The following is a 19,736-nucleotide window of genomic DNA, read 5'->3' as shown; positions in this document are numbered from 1 at the left end:
ATAGTGCAGGTGTGGTGTGTGTGTGCGTGTGCACACGTGTATGTGTGTGTACGCTTATATGCTCAGGTGTGATCTTGACTACTTCATAATCCTTAATCTGCTTAAAATCTATGGATTATTGAAATGGAACATCTCTTCTGAATTTATCTAATCTGACCAAAGATTACACAGTTCAAAGGATCTGAATTTGCCTTTCCTTTGTTGGTTTCACACATGTGTTTTTATCAGCCTGTGCAGGGGACGAGTTCAACATCAGGATGATTTAAGGTGTTAACTCTTAAGTTTTATTCATAACAATTCTGCAAATAACAGTGGCCAAGTCCAGGGAGAATAAGACCAGATGATTATTCTCTGAATGTGGGTAGTCTTGAATCCTTAGCTTTGGAATGCCATTGTTTTGGTAGCATATGGGATACACGTATCTGTATTTGAGCAAGATTTAATGCTAGTACAATAGTTACTCCTGATACACAATTAGTGCAGATGAACTCTTTGGTTGTGCAAGAGCCCTCTTCAGCCTAACCTGGAGGGGGAGAAAACAATGCTGCCTAAATGGTTTACTCAGGTGTGATATTTTTGTTCTAAGCCTGCCTTCAGATATGCGAACAATAGACTTTTGGGATCACAGTTTTGTTATAAGTTTATTCATTGCACGATTAGCCACTGAGTTGCAACACCTTTTTTTTTCTTTTAATGTTTATTTCATTTTTGAGAGAGAGAATGAAAGCCAGGGAGGGGCAGGGAGAAAGGCAGGGAGGGGCAGGGAGGGTCTGGAGGAGGTTGTGTGCTGACAGCAGAGAGCCCTGCCTGGGGATCAAACTCAACGAACATGAGATCATGACCTGAGCCAAAGTCAGACGCTCAACCAACTCAGCCGCCCAGGTGCCCCAAGGGTTGCAACACCTTTAAGTCTTGAAGAGTCCAAATAATAAGCTACAAGTTCAGTGGTGGCACTTTCAGTTTGTTAAACCATATCTTGGCCCCAGATTAAAATCTTTGTGGGCCTCTACTTAATGGGGAGGAATTTGCCCAGATTCTCCATTAAAAAAAAAAAGAAATTAAGTTCCCAGCTGAATCAGCTTCCACCTGTATCATCATTTGTATTAGTATAAAAATTTTAGGCCATGCTAGCCTTATAAATTAGTTGACTTGGTAGATTGGAGGAGTGGTGAGTAGTACCTGTATTATCCGACTTATGTTTGTCTTTAAAATAGTGTGCTTTCAGCCAAAATTACTTGATCTACATTAACCCTCTAACAGTTATGCATTCTACTGATGCCCTAATTTCATAAGACATTAGAGTGATTTCTGTTGCATAAATGATAGCTTTCATTGCTTATAAAATGTGCTTAGACACACTCAATAATGTTTTCTTCAAACTTATATTGCATTGATTACATCTGGCAGTCCCATATGGTGAAAGTTAGTTACAACCCTTCCAATTAAATTACGGTTGGAAACCCACTTCTGGGGTGCAGCTCAGCAATCTACTAAATTCCTCAATGACATTCAGAACACGAAATAATTTTGAGAGAATAAATTTACAGTACAAGTGGGAGCAGAGAAGAAGGTTTTCAATCTGTATTAATTTATTTTTCAAAATTCATTACTTGCACGGTTTACTTTCCAAGCTAATTCTAACCAAAGATGAGTAACACTGCTTTGGCAAGAGTATGTGCGTAAGATATTTCCATATGTTTAAGCAGATCTACCAAGTACAGTGCTTACACACGAGTAAATGCAGTGAAAAATGTACTGAAGGCAGGTTCTCTGGCACCTGCTTCCTGGCTTGTTCTTAGCTAATGACCTTGCATCCTATTTCGTGGAGAAAAGGGAACCCATTAAAAAAACTTTCACAGTCTGAGCACCTGGGTGGCTCAGTCCGTTATGCATCTCACTCTTGATCTCTGTGCGGGTCTTGAACTCACGGTTTGTGGGATCTCATCCTGTGTCAGGCTCTGTGCTGACATTGTAGCATCTGCTTGGGATTCTCTCTCCCTCTCTCTCTCTGCATTCCCCCTCTTTCTCTCTCATGTGCTCTCTCTCTCTCTCTCTGTCTCTCTAAGTAAATAAACTTAAAAAAAAAAAAAATTCAAAGTCTCCTGCTACCAAAGCTCCACACCTGAAAGCATCTGTACCCACGTACTTTGCCTTTTCTCCTGTATCTACAGATGATTTATCTGGTGCTTCTATGTAAGGCCACCCCCTTCCTGTGCACAGGTTCTCATCCTCTCTCCTCACAATACCTAACTCCTGAAATGCCCTCTCCTGAATCATCAATCCCCCTTCTCTCAGTGCATGGCTACTAGGAGACAAGCGTCCTGTTTGGTACCTCAAACAAGCAAACAAAGAAGACCCTCTCCCGACTGTGGTCTCCATCCAGCTACTGCCAGATTTCTCTGTTCTTCAAAGGGGCTGTCTTTTTGCATTCCTCCCCACTCTGATTAGACTTTCACCCACTCTCCGCTTCGCTCTCTCTATTCCGTCGGGGTTGGCTGATCTTGGAACTAAAGACACACTCCTTCTTCAGGCTCTTGCTAATAATCCCTGGCCTCGGACTCCAGTTATCAGGGGCATGGCTCTTCCTTAAAGCCCATGTCCAGAAATCACCTACTCAGGGAAACCTGCCTAATCTTTTTCCTTCAAACTGCAATACTCCTTGTCACCCTCTCTCTCTCTTACTCCCTTTTGCTGAGTGGTTCCCCCCACCCCCCCATGCCCAGGATATTTACGAATGCCTTATGACAAGGCGGGCTGTCTAGGGAAAGCAGCCTGGGCTCTGGTACCAGCCCTGAGTCTCTGCTCACTACCAACTGGGTGGTCTTAGGCTACCTACCCTCTCCAAGTTTCAATTTGTTCATCCGTGAATGCAGATAATATACGTAAATCATTCATTCAGCATATATGGAGGTCAGACAGGCCAAGCCATGCTCTAGGCCCAGATAGTCCTGAGCGAGACAGATGTGATTGTGTCCTCATCGAGCTTACAATCTGGGGAACAGGTCAACATTCAGCCATCATCCTAGAAACAAATGTAACCATCACAGCCCACCACACTGTAAAGGAATAAATGAGCTGGTTTGTGAAGTGCCTCGTTTTAATTAGCACTCACTATTTCCTCCTCCCCTGTTCTCTCACACCACCATTGCATTGTTTTTACCTCAGTCCTACCTACAGGTATATCCTAGTTGGTATCTACCCTTGAGTACATCAAACAATCCCCTGACAGATCTCTTAAAAATACTAGGGCCCGGGTCTAGAATTTCTGATTCAAGTGGTTGGTGATGTGGCCCCTACCCTGTGTTTTCATCATGTCCTAGGAAATTATGATGGTAGAAGTCCCCGGACCACACACTGAGAAGTGCTGATTTAGAGAAATAGTTTAATTATCCTTTTTTTAAATATTGGGTTATAAAAACATTTTAAAGTCATGTCATTCTGAATAAATTACACTTCCCAAGAAGCCATTTAGTCTGGGACTTTTGCCTCACATTAATGATATTAATGATCCTTAGAGGCTACACACACACTATCTAATCATACTAGATTCTCAATCTTAAAGTAACTCACCCCTCTGAGGACACCTTTTGTTGCCTAGTAACTTCATCGTCAAAAAATTGAGTTTTAAAATGCCACCCGTGTTCATTGCTAAAAAGTGAAGAACATCAAAGAAAACCACAACCAAAAAGAAAATTGACCAGAGAGCCTCCCTGCCTCAGACACTGAGGAGAGCTGTCAGCAGATGATGCCGACTGCTGCCATTATGAAGCCATGCAGATTCAAATATGAACATAATCTCACTTCATTAACATAATTACATTAAGGCAAGTAATTTTGAAATATGACATGTTCTGCAGTAAGGTCATAAACCCACAAAACTATTCCTTAAGTAATTACAAGGTAAGTTAGGTATTATTCAATTCAGAATTATGGAAGCTTGGAAAAGCTGACTTGTGGGTAAAAAACAAAAGCACAAAAGCATACCAGTGACAATTTATTATTTGTCTTTTAAACTAGAGTGATCACACTTAGTTGTGTCCAAGGAGGAATTTGCACAATTGAGTTTTCTAGACAAATGAAACATATCTTGGTAAATATCCCAATATTTTGTTTCCAATGGCTTATGGGTAGTTTATCTAACATATATTATATGCATCCTTCCATATGTCCTGAGCAGAGTAAGAATTATTTTTGAGACGGCTGAAGGGCATCCTCATGAATATCTAACACTGGATGCTGCAGTAATACCATGATTCTCATAGGAAATGCGCCTATAGTAAGTCGTCCTAGGCTTTAAGTCTTTATATCAGATCTACATAGTTTTTCATTTGCTGTAGACCAACGTTTTTTGTGGCTTCTTCCTAAAGTCAGTATGCCTGTCTCCAGCAACCTTTCTCTCTCCCTCTTTTTTTTTTTTTTTTTTTCTTTCTTGTAATTGCTAAAGATGGGAAACCAAATGAAAACAAAAATTTATGTTGGGACTGTATATAAAATAAAAGTAAATATTCTGAAGTAGGGTCCACGGTATGCCCCTCTGAGTCAAGTGTACAAGTTTTAATACAAAATGTGTATCTTGGGGCGCCTGGGTGGCTCAGTCGGTTGGGCGTCCGACTTTGGCTCAGGTCACGATCTGGCAGTATGTGGGTTCAAGCCCCGCGTTGGGCTCTGTGCTGACTGCTCAGAGCCTGGAGCCTGTTTCAGATTCTGTGTCTCCCTCTCTCTCTGACCCTCCCCCGTTCATGCTCTGTCTCTCTCTGTCTCAAAAATAAATAAACGTTAAAAAAAAAATTTAAAAACAAAACAAAATGTGTATCTTTATGGATTTTTATTTTTGACTATTTTTTAAAACTTAAAGATTTTATTTGTTCTAGTTTTTCCATTACATTCTGGATTAGAGAGATCATCTGATGTTGTGACCTTTGCATAAGTTAGAACCATAACACAAGCCTAAAGATTACAGGAATGTTCTATAACTTCTAAGACGTTATTGCTTTTTTGCCCCAGTCATTTTTTTTCTACAAGTCAGATGGCCTTAGAGTCATTCTTAAATAACTAAGAATTTAGGCCTTAATATTACTTTCATCATTCTGATATGTAACTTATGGTACCTCAGTGTAGTTTTAATAATTATCAAAAAGTTTGACCATATTATTATGTGGTTAAGAACTTTTTAAGTATCATTTTAGTGAAAGATCTATTCATGTCCTTTGCCTAATTTTCTATAGGATTTTTGTTGATTTTCTAGATTTATAGAAGTCTTGTATAAGGTAGGAAAATTATCTTTTTATCTGTAATTTAAGATTTTTCAGTTTGTCACTTCCCTTTGACTTCACTCTGTGGTTTTTGCTGTACAGATTTTTTAATTTTCCCTATAGTCATATTAATCATTTCTTTAATGGCTCCTGGGTCATTTCTATGTTCCCAGGATTTCTCCCTGGAATTTTAAAGCTTCAATTTTCACTTTTAAAGTTTGACCCATCTGAAATTTATTTTAATTTAAAGTACAAAGTACTCATCTTCTTTATTTTTTAATATATGGATATTCTGTTCTTAGCATGTACTCAATAATCTCCTACCCCACCGATTGGACATGCCAAGTTTTATCATATACCAAATTATATTTCTCACCACCCTCTTCTAATTATTACAGTTTTTAAATGCATTTTAGTATTTCATCGGTATTATTTTTCCCCCAGAATTTTTTTTCTTTTGCTATTCTTGCTTAGTTTTTTCTATGTGAATTTTAGAATGGCTTGTCTAATTTTTAAAGGTTGCTATTTTTACTGAAATTACACTAAATGCATACAGTAGTGTAGGGAGAACTGAAATCTTTATGGTATTGAATATTCCTATCTATGGAGAAGATGTCCATTTCCATTGATCCTAGTCATTTCCCACATTGTCTCATAATACCATACGTGATTTTTAAAGTTTGCTTGTTTCACCCAGCATCCAAATAAAGGTCAGGCATAGCAACCTGTGGCTATGTCTCTTGAGACTCTTTGAAGCCACTGGCTTCCTGCCTCCCCAACTCTCACTGGCCTTTATTCCTGCATTTTATTTGTTGAAACTGAAGTTGTCCTGTGGAGTTTCCTACCACCTGGATCTTGTTGACTGTGCCCCTATGGTGTCATCCAACATGTTCATCTGTCCTTATTTTAGGAAGATTACATAGATGAAACATTCTAGTCTTTTTTGTGTCTAGTTTTTAGCAATATTTCAATTTTTCTTCTGTATAGGTTCTTCCTTATTTCTTTCTAGGGCTTTTAATGGTGTAATTTCAATGTAGGGTCAGTAGGCAATATTTATCAAAATTACAAGTACTTGTGTTTTTTGACCTAGCAGCTTCACTTCGAGGAATTTACCCTGCAGAGATCATTGCACACCTGTGAAATGATATATTTCTGAAATTACTCATTATCTCATTATTTGTAATAGCAAAAGATTACAATAATCTAAATTCCCATTGGTAGGAGACTAATTAAGTATTTTATGGCAATCCATACAGTAAAATGCTGTGAAGCTGCTAAAAAACAAAACAAAAAAACGAGGAAGCCTTTTATGTAATGATAGCAAATAGTTTCCAAAATGTGTTGCTAAATGAAAAAATGAGGTTGCACACCACTGTGTATATGATGAGTATTATGTTATTACTTCTATAACAAAAGATGAAATGTATATACTGTACATATATAAGAATCTCTGGATGATGACATTGGTTGGTTCCACCAAAAGAAATTGGCAAACGAGGGGATAGGAGATAGAAGATCTTCACTATAACCCTTTTCATAACTTTCGAATTTTGTTGTCTGTGAAGGTTTTACCAATTTAACTTTCTCTAGTTAAAAAAGTTAAAGTATTATAATGTACTCTATAGCAGGGTAAGACCCTAATTAATACATTTTTTACTTAAAGCCTGTTGTAGCATTATAGGCAAACATAGGATCTATATGTTAAAGGCGGTGAGATTTCATCTAAACTACAAGATACCTTGCTAGCATGGAGTCCAATCAAAAACTCAGAGGTCCCTCCTCCCCCCTCCACACCCATACATACACAAACACAAAGCTGACACACACACAAGGAATTTAAGCAGAGTTGGTTTTGTGGAATTCCTGCATTCAATATGAGAAGTGGACCAAGTGACCTCTAAGTCCTATCCACCTGGGGCAGCGTGGCACAGTAAAAATAGCATGAGATGTGAAGCCTTCAGATGAAAGCTCAGATCCCCTTTTCACTCCTTAGTAAGCCATGTGAACATGGTAAAATATCTTAAACTCACTGAATTTGAGCTTTTTAATCTGTAAAATGGGGTCACCTTCCAGCTTATTATGAGGATTAGCCATGATTTGTTTATTATGCATAGATGACTAGCCCATTACATTATTATTTCAGCTCTAGAATTCCATGAAGTAATTGGTCTCTGGGGAGAAAACTGATGTCAGATGATCTGTTTTATAGGAAGAATTTCTCTTTTAATTTGAAACTGAGATATTCCTCTCATATTCTTTAAGTGTATTAACAATTCCCTAGCCTTCAAGATCCCAGACACTCACATGTAGACTCAAGCAACACTAGAAATGAGAAAATATGACAGCATATCCCTCCTATCTGAGTAGACTCTCTTGAGCTTAACTCAAGTTGAGCTTTGACTCTCATTGTTTTTCTTACTGGGACCGTAACTGTATATTTAAAATATAGATCTGTAGATCTATTCCACTGTAAAATCTGTGAGGCTCAAACCAACCTGATGCCCATCATTCAGTCATTCTCTGCAGGGCCAATTATCTGTGTGTATTTTTTAAAAAGTTAACTTAAGAGAACAATTTCATTCTATTCTAATTTATGTATAGGCAAGTTGTCTGCAAGATAGACCCTGACACATATCTTGCAGTCCTAAAAATATTCTCTGAAATTTCTCTGACACAACTAGCTTTAACTTTCAATAATGTTTAGGATATGTAAGAAGCAGCTCCCTAGTTAGGAAAATGAAAAGTAGACATCCCTGCCTGCATTTCACCATGACTCTTGTGCGATCTTTCTTTCAGTGGTTGACTGAGGAGAGCAACACGCTCTCACGGTGTGCCAGGGCAGTGGGCACTGGTGACCAATATAAGATCCATAAAATATCCCTCCCATTTGACCTGCCCAACCATGGGGAAAGCCTTGAGCTGCTCTATAAGGAAGGAGTTTGATAAAAAGGACCATTTCCAGTCAGTGAGAACCGTGAAACTTAGAAGATGCAGAAGAAAGCAATTAAATCCATGCCTCTCCAGATCTCTGAAAATGATAAGGGTTGATTTTTATTTAGATTGCTTTAAACTCTGCTTTGTGGAGGAGAAGTACACTGTCACCCCAAACTTCTTCTTCTCCTCTCTCTCTCATTTGCTTATCTTTTTTTTTTTTTTTTTTTTTTGCCTATTCAACATTAACATTGGCTGATTTCCTTAATCATCTTTCTACACACTTCCTACAGCTATTACTATATTGTAAATGTGGTTCTGAAATTTACAGGGAGATGTAACCAGAATACTTTCATGGAGCCTTTTTATATCTACTTAATGTTTCCCTTGTTGGCCCAGGCAACAAAAATTACAAGTTGCTTTTTCAGACACTGACAGTGATGAACAGGAAGAGGAAACCAAACTTTCTTTTAGAAATCCCCCACACACAGTGTGTGTGGCAGGTTTATAAATAGAGTTAACAGGTGGATATTTTCAGGCAGCATTAATACATTCATCAATATCAGAGTAATTTTGTTTTTTAGTTTATAGGAGTATTAAAAAACAAAGCAGTAAAATTAGTTTTTGACACATTCTTTCTCACTTTCATTTTCCCCATGCTCTGTAGTCCTGCAAAAGACTGTCTAGAAAACAATGCCTGTAACTTAATTTCCCCAGGGTACAGTAAGTAAGCCACAAGTATTTTTTGTTTGTTTGTTTTTTCTTTGCAAGAAAGAGTCACCTAATTTAGGTTGGTGTTTGTGTCAGTTGCTAGCATTTCTAACACAAGGTGAAAGAATTCTAAGAGAAAAATTATAATAAATATTTTCCAGCTTTTCAACTAGTATGCATTTTAAAAGTGTGCGATATTGTGACTTTTCAAAATACTGAAATAACTTCATGAAATAAAAAGTAGTGAAACAGCAAATGAAAGTTCTAACCTTCAGCCTGCGGCACAGCAAATTCTCACTAGATAGTAGGTTGAAACATATGAAGCTGCCATTATTTGACCACTTTGACTTATAAAAATGGCAAATTCACAAAATTCAACCTAATATTAATATCCTACTCCAATCATCTCGGTGTCAGAAACCCATGAGCTTATGCCATTTTACTACCAGAGCACTCGGGTCTTGAGAATATTATACTTATTAGCTAAGATAAGAAAACAGCTTTGTGTGGTCTCAACAGCATTTCACCTCAGAAGAATTTAGGGATGTCCTCAAACCCTCACACATGCTCTTATGAAATAAGGCAAGAGGTAAAAGCCAAAGGTGAAACCCAACACCAGCTGTGAGGGCTCTTCAAGCTAAAATAGTAAAATAAAGGGGAGAGACAGAGAATGTGTAAAAGAAAGACAAGACAGGAACGCTAAATATAACCCAAATATAATTTGGTATAAATACAAATGTAAATACCTTGTATCTGGGATACTGTGGTGGGTGTGGCTAACAGCCCTAACTACTGTCCTCTATTAGGGTGTCATCACATTACCATACTGTATTTATAGTTCTGACTGTGCATTATCCAGACCAGTTTAAAACTGGCTTTAAACACTCTGAAAGTCTTTCTGTGACAATTTTTTCTTGACATAATTTCTCTGGATGTTTTACCTCATTTCCCAGCCCTTCAGGATACACTCAAGCATTAGTGAATGATTGGAGGGTGAGTGGGGCTCATACTCCCTCCATTAGCAAAACAATTGAGAAGCACCCTTACAGCTGAGTATTTGCAGATTTTCAGGGGCATAGCCCGCTTGTAAAAACTTTATTACACAAGCAACATTTTCATATCGGGAATTAGAAAATCCAATATTTTCAAAGCTCTGAATTAAAAGCTGGAGATCTCTTTAAAGAATGTATACCTAATACATGAAGGGAAATACCACAAAAGCATATATTTTGTATCTTCCTGTTATCTTCTGTATCCCTAGCATTTTGCACAGGACCTGGCATGCAGTTATCAAGAATAAGTATTTTTTGAACCACTGACTGAATGAATGAGTGAGTTGAATTCTAGAGATTGCATTCACATTTCAAATTTGTATGTTTTTTAGCCTCTCTCATAGCTCATTAAACATCCTTTGTATGTAAGAAGTTGTTCAGTACAAATGACTCCATTTCCTCACCTATAAAATGAGGGTCTGTCTGGTCAAGGTGTTTCCAGCAGGAACATTCTGCAGTCTTTTAAACAGCTAAGCCCATAGGCTGGGGGAGAGCAATCAGTAGGGATTTCTTAAAGTATTAATGGGTAAGCTAAGACCATTAATGCCTGGCTTAGTTTCAAAATGGCCTTGAGCCACATATGACCTTGATTGATGATGACGTTTTAACCCATCTCTCTGAAACGACTGCCTGAATCTTGCCTTAGGGCTTGTGTGTCACTTGTCTAGCTCTCCTGACAATATTCCAAAGGAAGTCATTCACTGGCAAGGACAAAGTCTCCCTGCTTGTGCCAAACAGAATTATTCATTACCACTTTATGGAAAGCCCAAGTCACATTTCCAGGAGGGCTGGGATCTGCCAGCTCACTGGTGCTTGTTGGCATTGACTTTACTTTTCCCAGTAGTCACCCACTTTAATCAAAAGCCTTTGGAATTCTCAATGGAGCCTCTTTATTGATTGAGATCTCTTGAAGAAAAGGAGTATGTTTATAAACAAAATATCTTATGTAAGGAGACATGGTTTTTGGAGTTCATTCTACTAATTTTTCTGTGTTTGTTTTAAGTGCTTGTGTTATAGGCTATTTGGTCAAGAACCAATGTTATGAAGAGTAAATCTATTTGGCCTACCTCTAGCTCTGCGATGTCAAATATGATACCCACTAGCCATATGTGGCTATTGAAATTAATTAAAATTAAAATACTTGGTTTTCAGTTGTATTGGCCACACTACAAGTACCCAATAGCCACAGGTAGCAAATGGCTACCTCATTGAACAAGTACACATATGTAACATTTATGTCATTGCAGAAAGTTCTGCTGGACTGCATTTTTCTAACTTTCTGAAGGACACAGAGTAATTGAGTATTTTGGTTTTTGGATTTTAGAAATTTCTTATGGCCTAACATGGGAAAATATGTGACCAGAGTCTCATTTATTCATCATTGATTTATGGAGCTAAACAGTTTCCCAAGAGGTTATCTTTGTTGTGAAATGTTCTTGAAAGTTTATAACCCTTACCTCCTACTAGTTAGAGGATGTTTGGCACCAAAAAACTCCAAAACTCTTTGGAAGCCTTGGGCATCCACAAAGAAAGGAATTTTTTTTTTTTCCTCAAAATATCTGCTCGCTATTTATTTATTTATTTTTGAAGTTTTTGTGTGGACACTTTTTCTTTTTCTTTTTCTTTTGTTTTGTTTTGTTTTAATTTATTTATTTTTTAATTTACATCCAAGTTAGTTAGTACATGGTGCAACAATGATTTCAGGAATAGATTCCTTAATGTCCCTTACCCATTTAGCCCATCCCCCCTCCCACAACCCCTCCAGCAACCCTCAATTTGTTCTCTATATTTAAGAGTCTCTTATGTTTTGACCCCTCCCTATTTTTATATTATTTTTGCTTCCCTTCCCTTATTTTCATCTGTTTTGTATCTTAAATTCCTCATATGCATAAATAAAGTCATATGATATTTGTCTTTGACTGACCAATTTCACTTAACATAATACCCTCCAGTTCCATCCACATAGTTGCAAATGGCAAGATTTCATTCTTTTTGATTGCCACGTAATACTCCAATATATATGTATATACCACATCTTCTTTAAGGAAAGGAAATCTTCTAAGTCACAGTTCATCTTCATTCCAGTTAGCCTCCTCCTGATGCTGAGGAATTCAGACTTAATATGTTTATATATACCAAAGCACTTTACAAATTCTGGGGAGTTTTAGCACATTTTCCCTTGGTTGTTTCTCAACATTTCCAGGGTTAGTTAGTCCCTAAATGAGCAGGCCACCATAGACTCTTCCAGGCCTAACCTTCTATTTGGATGCATGCAAAATACCCAAGAACTTTAGGCCTATTGCACAGCCACTCAGTGCCAGCTGCTATGTGATCAGTAATTCCAAGCCACAGAGTTCTACTAAATCATTCTGGGGTACCACTGATACAGTACTAATTCAACCAATAATTATGGAATATTCAATAATAAAAGACTAATGTTCCAGTTCCTTCCCACTTTGATTGTTGGAGTATCCCATGAAAATAAATATTTTTGGAAAGAAAAATTTCCAACTGCAAGGATTTTTAAAATTAGTAAAATTATCATTATTTTTTAAGGGTTATAATCTTGACTCGCAAACAAATGTAAAATGAAAAAATATCAAAGATTTTCTGTAGCTCATTAACTAATGAGAGACTCAGGAAGCTATTAAACTGATAAGAACAGATACTACACTTGATCTTAGCCAAAAGGCCGAGAAGCGATGACTCAGGAGGCTATTATAACCAATTCATTAGAGAATCCAAAAGGCAGATGAATATATAAACTCATGAGGAATACTGAAACACATTTGCATAGTAGATACAAAACTAGTCAATATCCACAGGGCAATAATCAATTGCATTCAATCATACATGTACACTAAGTATTTTTTATAGATAAGAATTATTTGCATCCCTATCAATTATCTTTATCTTAGAGAGCTGTAACATTGTTCAAAGAAGATGAAGGGTTCCAAACTCATAGTCAGATACCCTGGAAGGTATGTTCTAGATAATTCATAGTTTTTCACTGAAGACATCCAGTAATCATGTTGGTCCATTTTCTAGTCTTTCATAATTTTTTCTGGTAAATTATGTATCTGTAGCTTACTCTCTCCATAGTTCTGCCGCTTTGATTTTACCTGGCCATTTTCTCCTTATTTCTGAGATACTTGATAAGCTTTCCTTTTTCTTGATTCAGTAGAACAGGAAAAAACATAAAGATGTGATTTTTTTTTTTTTTTTTGGCAAAATGTAAGAGAGTATGGAAAGAATCACAGTGGGCTAGATAGCTGGGGTGAGAAGCAAAAGAAAGAAAAAGATGGAAGGATCATAATTTCATAAATGTTGTGATTAAAGAATTAAACCTCCTGCATTCCTTTATTTCCTTGGTTCTGATCTCTTGGTTTTAAAATACATCTTTAATAACATCTTTCTTGGGAGAAAGAACATTTTAAGGAGAAAATTATACAGTTCTTTTTTAAAAATAGCACAATGAAGTATGTTTATTTATACCCTAGCATATTATGCCCTTAATAAGCAAGATTTTTCAGTCAGAGCCTTCTTTTCATTGTTCTGAATCACTTCTGGCCATCATTTATGAGGCACATGACATGATACTCTTCATAATGCATTTTCTGATCAAAACTTGTAGACCTTTGTGATTGAAAATATAATCTTAAGGCATTTCAAAAATTGCTGGTGTGTTCTCTCCATTTCCTTTTGATTATTTGACTAGTCGACCCCACACCCCTCCACACATCTATACAACTAATTTGAAAGTTATCAGGAAGCTATTGACAGCCTAGCACTTGAGCAACAGTCCTCCACAAAGTATGCATGTGTCATTCACCTTTCCTGGCTTTGAAAACACTATGATTTATATTGAGAGATTTGGCACATTCTTCTGCCTCTAATTGTGCTGCTTGGCATCCGACAGACCGTTCTTTTGTACATATCCCGAGGACAAGAGATATATCCACTTGCACTTACATGGGTCTTATATTCGTGAATCCTTTGTAAAACGTTTGGCTGCTGTTTCACAAGAAAATCAGCCAGTTCATTTCTCGAGTGGTAAATGCTTGCATCACTTATAGTAAACCTACATCCTCTTCTCTGTTCTCTGCCTCCGTGGCTCCTTTTCTGCCATACAGTACAGTGCTATTGAAGATAATTCTGCCTCCAAGTTTAAGCAAAAACTCAACTGTGGGAGGCACCACCAAAGAAAACAAGTCGACTGAGAAAACAAGGATAAAAAAGTAGCTGAAAGTTTACACTTACTCAGGCGATGACACTTAGGCAGGAAATGACCACAGTGGCACAGCTTTGCATCTGAGGACTGGCTGGTTTCCTTGGACATTGATTATAAGATTTATTCTAATTTCAGAAGAGTTAACATCGGGGGTGGAGACGAACATTACGCATATTACAGTTGAGGAAATTTGCTAAATTATAGGTTGGTAAAATATGGATTGTTTCACAAGGTAATGACTCCTTTTTTTGTGTGTGACAAATTCTTTGACAAATTTTCCAACTTCATTGCTGCTGATCTAGGTCAGCCCTTTCTTTTAGTGAATCAGAGAACAATTCCAAATTTCCGTTCCAAATTCCACCAAGTGAACTAGAACTAACCAAACTTAGAGCAGTGGTTTCCAAACACCCAGTGCTAACCCTGCCGGGGGGGATGGTGGGAGGGGGGAGAAAAGAAAAAAAAATTAGTGAAACCATGAATTCAAACATAGCCACTTTGAAGAACGGTCTTCTTTTCATGATGAAATATTTATTCTTATATGTGACTGATACATTCATTCTTTTATGTGATTGTAAGAGGCATTATTTTTATAAAACTGTTTTGCGCCTATCCCAGTGTAATATAACTACATGTGGGGTGCCCGGATGGCTCATTGGTTAAGCATCCTACTCTTGATTTCTGCTCAGGTCATGATCTCATGGTTGTAGGATCAATCTCCACACATCCAGCGCCAACTCTGGGCATGGAGCCTGCTTGGGATTCTCTCTCTCCCTCTCTCTCTCTGCCCCTCCCCTGCTCATGCTTGCTCTCTCTCTCTCTCTCTCTCAAAAGAAATAAATAAAAACATTTAAAAAATAACTACATGCAAAAATATGAGAATTAATAGGTCAGAGTGCTTCAAGATAGTGTTCTTTGGTTTAGATATTTTTTCCTTAGTTCTTTTCTTCCTTCCTTCCTTTCTTTCTATCTTCTTCCTTTTTTTTAAATGTTTATTTTGGAGAGAGAGAGATAGAGTGTGAGTGGGGGAGGATCAGAGAGAGGAAGACACAGGGTCTGAAGCAGGCTCCAGGCTCTGAGCTGTCAGCACAGAGCCAATGTGGGGCTCAAACCCACAAACCGTGAAATCATGACCTAAGCCTAAGTCGGACACTTAACCAACTGAGCCACCCAGGTACCCCTTCCTTAGTTATTTTCTGTGGCTGTTTTTTTGTTGGAGAAAGGATCTTCCTCAGCAATTCTTTTCACCATCTAAAGAATACTTTCAGTTTTTCTCAGTTCGCAATTATGAAATCATTTTTTTTATTTCAAATAATTGGGTTATCCAAAAAAGGCAACAAGTTGTATTTATGAATAATCCATCTTTCTATAAATACCATTAACTACTAAGAAAGATTTTTTTTAAGTCTTTCTTACTGTGCTAGCTTTCAGCTCTGTGATCACTCATCCCTCAATTATAAGATTTAATTCCCTGACCTGTTCGAACGCAGTGTTTTCTAAAGCAAAATGCACACATGCACGGGCCACAACCTATCCGGCCACTAGTACCATAAAGGAGAGATGCAAGAGTTAATGGTAATTTATTCATAGCTCAACTACTTCTGCCTTTTCTAGCAACGGCACAATCAACTACTATTCCGGCACTGCAGCCCCTTGTTTTTATGTAAAGGCATTTTATTCAGTAGCTTGAAAATAATGAATCTATGAAGTAATGCTCCATGTAAGAGTAATTCGTTTTAGAATGTGTTGATTATTATGATTAATGGTGGGGCCCCGGCATTTTGTAGACTAATGTTAATACAGTAACATTTGGGTAGCACCTTTGGTGATTTTTCAAGGTGGTGCGCTTGTTTGTTAATGCATCCCGTGTCCAGCCATTGCATTATGCCAGCATGGGTGACAGTGCCACTTTGTCAGTCTGGAAAGACCGTCTCCAACTCAATAAGGAAACACTTTATCAAAGGGAATAAAAAATGGAAATGAGCTACTACCTGTGGACTAAGATTAAATTAGCTTTGAGAATTTAGAAGCAGCAGCTACTCCTGCTTTTCCGTCTCGTGCAGCATTTGTGAGCCTTTACATCTCAAGCTATGTTAGTTCAACAAATATTTGGTACCTACTATGTGTCAATCATGAAGTGCTTATTCTGATTCTTTTAAGATATACAAAGATGAATGCACTGACATCTGTGCCTTCAGAAAACCCAGGAAAAGAGATGGCTCGTGTACAGAATTATCTGTAATGGAAGGAAGCAGTGGTATGTGCTATTGGAGAGGTGGAGACGAAATGTGCCAACATTTCAGAGGAGGGGGAAATTGTTGTTGTAACTGAAGAATCAGGAGGGTGTTCATGAAGGAAATGGAAGTAGAGCAGAACCTTGAGGAGTGGTTAGGATATGAACATATGGAACCAGGTTGAAGTAGTTCCAGAAAGAACTACACAAGCCAGCAACAGGAGGGAGAAATTCTGGGATATGTATTGCAAAAGGGAGTCTGGCAAGAATTGCAGGATCCCTGAAAGGGGAATAGTGGGTAGAAACATGTTGGATCACACTACAGTGAGACTAAAGATTTTGGGCTTTACTCTAATGGGCGTGAGGAAGAGCATAAGATTTTGTAGGATTTTGTAAGTATACCTGTTCGTAATGGTACAATCAAAACAATTCATCTGGAGGCAATGCATACGTTGGATTAAAGAGGGCAGTAACCTAGACTTCAGAGAATGGCTGAAAATGGTGGGTCCTTGAGAATGCATTAAGAGGAACTGCCACCATGGCCATGGGAATGGTTATGGGATAATGGATAGAAGTGTCGGGAATGCAGTATGGAGTAAGTATTGACAGCTCATTGAACATAAGGAAAAGGGATATTGAAAGGAGTCAAAGACTTTGATGTGAAAGAAAGAAAGAAAGAAAGAAAGAAAGAAAGAAAGAAAGAGAGGGAGGGAGAGAGAGAGAGAGAGGGAGGGAGGGAGGAAGGAAGGAAGGAAGGAAGGAAGGAAGGAAGAAAGAAAGAAAGAAAGAAAGAAAGGGACCTGGGTGACTCAGTTGGTTAAGCGGCCGACTTTGGCTCAGGTATGATCTCATGGTTCTTGGGTTTGACCTGCACTGGGCTCTGTGCTGACAGCTCGGGGCCTGGAGCCTGCTTCAGATTCTGTGTCTCCCTCTCTCTATCTCTGCCCCTCCTCAGTTCATGCTCTATCTCTCTCTCAAAAGTAAATAAACATTAAAAATTTTTTAAAAAATTAAAAAAAGGAAGGAAGAAAGAAAGAAAGAAAAGAAAAGAACGGTTTTGGTTGATAAGACAGAGTCCTGTTTGAGCCACCTTGAATTAGAAGTGCCTGCCAGAGTCAAAGGCTAAAACAATCCCAAGATAATTTGCAATGCACATCAGAAATTAAGAATAAAAATAAAGCCAGGGCTAGACTTTTACTTACTTGGGAATAATATGAATAGGGATAATGGTTGAAATATCTTTGCTTTGAGAGAAGTTCACCAGCAGACAGGAGAAGAATGTTACACGGAAGAGAAGAGAGCCAAGAATAGATCCATGGAGAACACTCCCCACTGAGAAGGTAGAAGAAGGGAAGAAAATCTTCCCTTCTCCCCAGAAAAAAAAAAAAAAAAAAAAATCCTCAGAAGGAGTAGTTCAGAGGCACCAGACAGGAAAGGGCCAGTGACCAGGGGTAGGGTAAGTAGGATCAGAAAGACTAACAGAAGTCATTTTTCTTGCACCCTGGAAATTTTGCCTTTAAAAGAAGGAAAGATCACTTAACTATAGATAAAATGTGTGTTTTCAGAACAGAGTTCTTTAAATATTTACTAAAGCGTTTCCTGATTTAAGCCACATGTAAATCAGTGGCTGCCGCTCACTGCCCTGGGAAGAGCCCTCTCTCACAGACATATGGCTGTTCTTTCCAGGACACCTCCAGAAGCCTAGAGATACATTAGTGGTTTTGACATCTCTTTCCCCCCATAAGGATACACCGCAGAGCCACAGGTCCACCAAACACTGCTTCTTTCTGCATCTGGCCCATCTGCCATGTAGACCAGGGGTTCCTGAGGCCAGTGAGTATCCTGGTCAGTGAAAATAATGTTCTGTTATCCACAGGCGTGCATTTTCTGAAGAGGTTATTTACCCTTCTCCTGATTCTTAAAAGAATCTCTTTTATTAAAAAGGTAAGGACTATAACTGATTATATGCTTTTGTACAATGATGGGAATTCCTTGAGGACAAGATCCTGTGCTTATAAATTTTGGTAACTTCATGGTGCTCTTTTGATCTTGGCTGAATGAATGGCTAATTGTGCTGCATTGGATGGGCGAGGAGGAATGATAAAATACTCATTTTGGCTCTAAAGCCTCTTCCTTGACTTAGCAAATATACAAACCTAGGAAACATATTCTCTAATGATAATGCTATTATTAATATAACCTGTAGCTTAAAATGAGTGCTTCAAACACACACTATCTCATTTATTTCTTCAATAATAGTGTGAAGTAGGGATTGGCATCTTAATTTCATGAAAGAGGAAGCTAAGACTGAGAGAAGGCATGTGATTTGCCAAAGATCATATATCATGTGTTAGCTTATTTATCTCATGGTACATTCACTTGGAAATAAAGATGCTTATGAACATAATAGACGTGGCCTTGTTTGCTGGAATGCTTGTTGGTTGGCAATAGGTTGGTTTTGTTTTATATGAAGGAAAAATGTTTATTAACCTAAAATTTGATACTCATGTTAAATGCAATGCTTTCAAAATAGCTGTGCTATTGGATGACAGATACCACTACCGTATAGTGACTTCAACTTCTTGGCCTTATACTTGATAACATTCAATAAGAGTAATGAGGCCCAGGTTTGGGTCTTTGCAGGGTATATCAGACAGCAGTATAGTGTTAGGTTTAAGAGCAGACCTTTGAGTCTGATTTATATTTCCAAGTTCTACTGAATGGTAATACCTCCCACGTATTAAATACCATATATGTCTTAAGGTCTCTTTCAACTAAGAGAGGTACCTGCTAAATTTCCATCCAAATCTAGAGCTTCAAGCTCCCCTATTCTACTTCCACCTTTTCTTTGAGTTCCCTAGAGTACAGAAGGAAGAAAGGATGCCACAGCAGCCTGCCGTTGATGGCCCAAGTTCGTAGGCTAGCAGGGGAGCTGCGTTCTCTGCCCCTGGCTTCAGTCCCTGCACCACAGGCACCCCTGGCCACTGTTATACAGCAGTGCACTTGATCTCCCACGGGCAGCTCTCCCACAGTGTGGGTTTTGAGAGTCCATATTTACATACAGGCTGAACCTTACCTTCCTAAGCAAAGGAGAGTGATCTAAACCTTCACACAAAAGTGGAGGGGTGGCGGCAGTGCTCGGGATTTCTCAGACAAAAAACTGATACCTAAAACTGAGCCCTGAAACGTGAAGGACTTACAAACTAAGTAGGCAGTTCTCTGAAGTTGGAATTCAAACACTGCAGGAGGGATGAGGTCGTTGTGACTCGGAAGCTTGGCAGAAGCACACCAGTCTTAGGTGAATGTGGGTGCATCTGTTAACTGAGTAA

At 38.3% G+C, this 19,736-nt stretch overlaps 1 protein-coding gene and 1 pseudogene across 2 annotated transcripts in view; one reads left to right on the top strand and one right to left on the bottom strand.

The window, feature by feature from the left end:
* The window catches only part of SERPINI1 (serpin family I member 1), a 72,962-nt gene that overhangs the window by 24,840 nt on the left and 28,386 nt on the right, over nucleotides 1–19,736 (top strand). The window lies entirely within an intron of this gene.
* LOC132684506 (U2 spliceosomal RNA) lies at nucleotides 12,499–12,650 on the bottom strand (annotated as a pseudogene).

This window comes from Panthera onca, chromosome C2 (assembly GCF_046562875.1).
Source record: "Panthera onca isolate mPanOnc1 chromosome C2, mPanOnc1 haplotype 2, whole genome shotgun sequence".
NCBI lineage: Eukaryota > Metazoa > Chordata > Mammalia > Carnivora > Felidae > Panthera > Panthera onca.
Note: the sequence above shows the minus strand (reverse complement) of the source record. Positions and strands in the feature narration are given on the sequence as shown.